This window comes from Pantherophis guttatus, chromosome 3, assembly GCF_059756535.1.
Source record: "Pantherophis guttatus breed Tessera chromosome 3, ASM5975653v1, whole genome shotgun sequence".
Classification (NCBI taxonomy): Eukaryota; Metazoa; Chordata; class Lepidosauria; order Squamata; family Colubridae; genus Pantherophis; species Pantherophis guttatus.
Genome location: NC_142065.1, coordinates 160,098,754 through 160,104,043, shown reverse-complemented (window position 1 = coordinate 160,104,043; position 5,290 = coordinate 160,098,754).

The window sequence follows — 5,290 nt, the reverse complement described above, 5'->3', positions numbered from 1 at the left end:
CCTACATGGAGTCCCCAGGAGAATCATTTCCGACAGAGGGGTCCAGTTCACAGCAAAGTTCTGGAGGGAGTTTCTACGGTCCATAGGTTCATCCCAAGGGCTCAGCTCAGCATTTCACCCGAGCACCAATGGGGGGGCAGAAAGACTGAACGCTATGATAGAACAGTATTTAAGATGCTACGTCGACTACCAGCAGTCCAATTGGGCAGACCTCCTATCTTTTGCGGAGGTTGCATATAATAATGCTGTCCACAGCAGCACGGGGCTAACCCCGTTCAAAATAGTGAGTGGCATGGATTTTGTTCCCATGCCAGAATACCCGAGGGAGCCCCCTTCCTCAGTCAGTTTGACCGACTGGATGGCAATGTTGAGACAAACGTGGGAAAATGTTAAGAGGGCGCTGGCAAAGGCGGCTCAATCTTATAAGGACCAAGCAGACAAGCACCGAACTCCCCAAAGACCATTTCAGCTAGGAGAGAAAGTTTACCTCTCCACCAAGTACTTGAGACTTAGACTCCCGAGCAGGAAATTGGGCCCAAAATTTATAGGACCATTTCCTATAATAAAAATAATCAACCCCGTTACAGTGCAATTGCAGTTGCCACGGCTTTTGGGGAAAATTCACCCCGTTTTTCACAGTAGCCTTCTAAAACCTGTAGTGGGGTCTACTTTAAGGCCAACGCCACGTGAACCTCCTGGGCCCCTGGTTGTTGGGGGCCAAACGCACTACGAAGTGCAGCGGATTCTTGATTCAAGATGGCACAGGGGGCGCCTTCAGTACTTAATTAAATGGAAGGGTTACCCATTGTCAGAGGCTTCCTGGGTGAAGAGCGCAAACATCCAAGCTGATCGCCTTATAGCAAAATTCCATGCAGACCACCCGGGAAAGCCGGGAGGGGGGGTGCACAGCCAGGGAGGGGCTGATGAGACTAATCTTGTTGTGTTTTCCCTATGGGATAGGTGATGTTGCAGAAGTGAAGGGAGAGAGGCCGGATGTCAGCGTTCCAAATTAGGCTTTCTTCCAGCGCTGACATAACAAGTTGAAGCAGAAAGAGCGGAAGCTTGATTTATTGCTGAGATGAACTTTTACCTAGTTTTGTATATACAGATAGGGTTTCCTGGGAGACGAGGGTGGGGGCTGCATTCCTGTGAAAAGAACGTGCCGGGATGTAGAGATGGATCTGTATGATGGCCAATGGGACGTGGGGGCTGGAGAGCGGAAGAGGAGGGGGCTGGAAGGAGGGGCCAGTTTGGCTGCAATTTGAGTCAGAAATGTCGGATTCTGCTATGCTTAAAAATAAAATGTTTCATTAGACAGCTTGCGCTTGAGAATGAAGTTTATTCAAGATAGCACCGAAACCTGACAGTGGTATTGTGGGAGAAGTGGTTTGAAACCTCTATTGTTTCATCCTATGAGCTTAGTCCTGCTGCTACAAAAGTAAAGCACTTTTTGAAAGTTTGCATATTGAGGTGAAATATGTATACTTATAAAGGATGTGGTGGCTCAGTGGTTAAGATGCTGAGCTTGTCAATCAAAAGGTTGGCAGTTCAGTGATTTGAATCCCTACTGCCACGTAACAGGGTGAGCTCCCATTACTTTTCCCAGCTTCTGCCAACCTAGCAGTTCGAAAGCATGTAAAAAATGCAAGTAGAAAAATAGGGACCACCTTTGGTGGGAAGGTAACAGCATTCTGTGTGTCTTTGGCATTTAGTCATGCCAGCCACATGACCATGGAGACATCTTTGGACAGCTCTGGCTCTTCGGCTTTGAAATGGAGATGAGCACCACCCCCTAGAGTCGGGAACGACTAGCACATATGTGGAAGGGGAACCTATGTATGCCTACAACTGTACGCATAAATGCCTATTCTTTAAAAGTCTTTTTAAAATTATTGATCATTATCATTTAATCATTTGTAGACTGAGAGCTCTGCTTGATTTTGAGCAGACAGCTGGAGCTACAGTAGTACTAGAAAAGTAGTTGAATTAGTTGTTTTTTTTAAGCACCCAAAAGAAAAACTCAGTTGAATGAAGTTGATGCGAAATGACAGTTCAGTAGCAATTTTGGAAGAGTTCTCATGTCCATAGGAAGATCTCTACTGTGCCATCCTGCTCTGGAAAAAGACACTAAGAAAAGTACAGACTCCCTTCGCCAGCATATGCCCAGAGAAGGCTATATCCTTTCATGAAGAATAAGCATCATGCCTCTCATTCATTTTCCTTTCTTAAACATCAATTTGCAAAGCTCAAAGAACTGGACAACCAGTTTCAAGTGTTTCACAGGCCTTGAAGATTGGATTTGTCACACAGCAGTCCCTCTCATTTCTCAAACTGCTAATCACTTTTCAGAGGGACTTTGGAAGTCACTGTGAGGCATAGTATGGAAACAGGTTACTCAGTGTAATGGGAGAATTTCACTGAATCACTTAAAGTAGGTCTTTTTATTCTATCCAATTATGATCTTTGATTGAATGCAACGCAAAATCTCATATGATGTCCTTTAACTTTAAATGAACATACAAGGACTGCATTTTAGCTTAAACTTTATCTTATACTTTCCAATAAATGAGGTGGATAAATGTATTTTATATGCAGATGTCACCACTTTATATTCTGTGTGGGGATTAACAAGAAGTTACCATCTCTCTTGTGAACGTCTTTTAACTGCTTTCACATAATTTTCTTCAAGAACAAAGCTTTTGCTTACTTTATTTTAAAGGTCATGCAACTTTGGATAGCAGAAAAATAATATGCCAGTTCAAGCATATCATACAGACAGCAATGTTGTAGCACATTAGAAAAGGTACCAGATGATGAACAATGTTAAATGCAGAAATCAGCATTATTTTATAATAAGTGACACAGAGAGCATGAACAAGAAAAAACAGCAGATTTATTTTATATATATAAATATATATATATATATTTGTTTTCTGAGGTTTTCGCGGGTGTTTGTATGTAGGTCTTTGGTTATTCGGGTTTTCTCCCGCATAAAATTGGAGGTTTCTTGCCAACGTTTCAACGAAGTCTCATTCGTCATCTTCAGGCTGATGTTTTCGGCTTCGTGCTTCTAAGAGCAATGTGTGTGATCGCAGCTGTTTCTTCCTTTTAACTGCCAGTGGGGGTGTGAACTGATTAGGTGGGAGCTTGGCTGTGTTCTGATTGGGTGGAGGTGTGTTCTGATTGGTTGGGGGTTTGGCTGTGCTCTGATTGGATGGGGGGTTGGCTGTGCTCGGGTTAGTCTGAGTAGCAGGGGGATTTGAGCTGGTGAGCTGTGTTGCTGTTGTTTGGCTTCATGTTCGTGGCCGTGCTACCTCTTCATGGTGGGTGTCAGTCTGCTTCATGTATGGATTGGAGGGGTTTAAAGGGGCTAATGATGCATAATGATAACTTCACACAAAAAGATTCCTCCTAGACCGAATCAACAAAGATCTCCTCACACTTCACCTCAAACTCAGCAACAAGATCCACCCCGCACTTTGGGACAAATCCAAACAATTTGCTGTCTGGAGAGCCGAAACACAGACCACCCTCAAGACAGACACACACACTAACAAACTCCGAAGACTACAAGAACGCCAGAAACAAACCTCTCCCCCCCCCACAGCCATACATGAAACAAACAGTGCATAACATCTCAGATAGGATCCTCACCACAGCCAAAACCAATTTCCTTTCCAAAGGATTCAACTTTGCAGTCGCTCCCAAACACATCCCCACTGAAACCATTATATGCGGAGTTGAAACCAGCCTGACCAAAGTCAACCCCGACGACGCTAACAGAATCAGACTCGAAATCACCAACATCCTCTGCACCAGCAAGCCACCCAAAAGTAACTTACCCAAAGAGGAACAGACAGCACTACTTAACCTGAAAGAAGACACGAGCATAATAATCCCACCAGCAGACAAGGGAAACGCCATGGTGGTTATGAACACATCTGACTACCAAACCAAATTAACCAACCTACTCCAAGACCCCACATACAAACCCCTAAACACAGATCCCACCACCTACTGGAAAAAACCACTGGATCCAAAATAAAAGCCTCCCCCATCAGCGAAGAGATCCAGCAAAGAATCATTCCCAGAGAGAAATCATCCAGATGCCCTAAGCTCTATGGTCTCCCCAAGATACTCAAAGAAGGAACCCCACTTAGACCTATAGTCAGCTCCATAGGCTCACCTCTACAAAACCTAGCCAAATTTCTCGCCAAACAACTACAGCCCTATGCAGAATCCATCAACTCACATGTAAAAAACTCATTCCAGTTCATAGAGATCATAAAGAAACAAAACTTACAGCCCAGTGACCTACTCGTGAGCTTCGATGTAATATCCCTCTTCACCCAAATGCCAATCAAAGAAGCCCTGACAGCTATCCAAAACAAATATAACCCCCCCAAGCACATTCTAGATCTGACCAACCACTGCCTATCCAACACATACTTCATCTATAACGGACAAAAATACAAACAAATAGAAGGAGCACCCATGGGATCACCCCTCTCACCTGTCATTGCTAACCTCTACATGGAACACTTTGAAACCCAAGCTCTAGAAAAATCTGATCACAAACCCAAACTCTGGCTCAGATACGTAGATGACACCTTCATAATCTGGCCACATGGGAAAGAAAAACTGGACACACATCTCAACAGCCTACACCCCAAAATACAGTTTACCATGGAAACAGAAGTGAACAACCAACTTCCCTTCCTGGATGTCTTAGTCTACAGGAAATCCAATGGCTCCCTAGGACACACCATCTACCAGAAGAAAACACACACAAACCGCACGCACTCTCACACCACCATCCAGCACAGATCAACTCCGTAGCCAAGACACTCATCTCCAGAACAAAATGGTTAGCTGATGAACAACACCTAAAAACCGAACTACACACTCTCACTAATGTATTAACATCCAATGGATTCCAAAGAAATAAGATTACCAACCTAATCCAAAAAGAAACCCCCACTAAAATCCAAGATAGAGAACAAGAAAACGGCAAAGCCCTCCTCCCATACATAAAAGGCACCACAGATAGAATCAGCAAGGTCCTCCACAAACACAACATCAAGACAGCGTTCTGCACAAACCAAAAAATATCCACCATCCTCAGAAACCCCAAAGACAAAATTGAGTTAGAAAATCAAGGAGTATATGAAATCCCATGCACCGCCTGCCCCACCACATACATCGGACAAACCAACAGACGAATAAGTGCACGCATTGAAGAACACAAGAACTCAGTCAAAAAAGAGGAACCAACTTCTTCCCTGGTCCA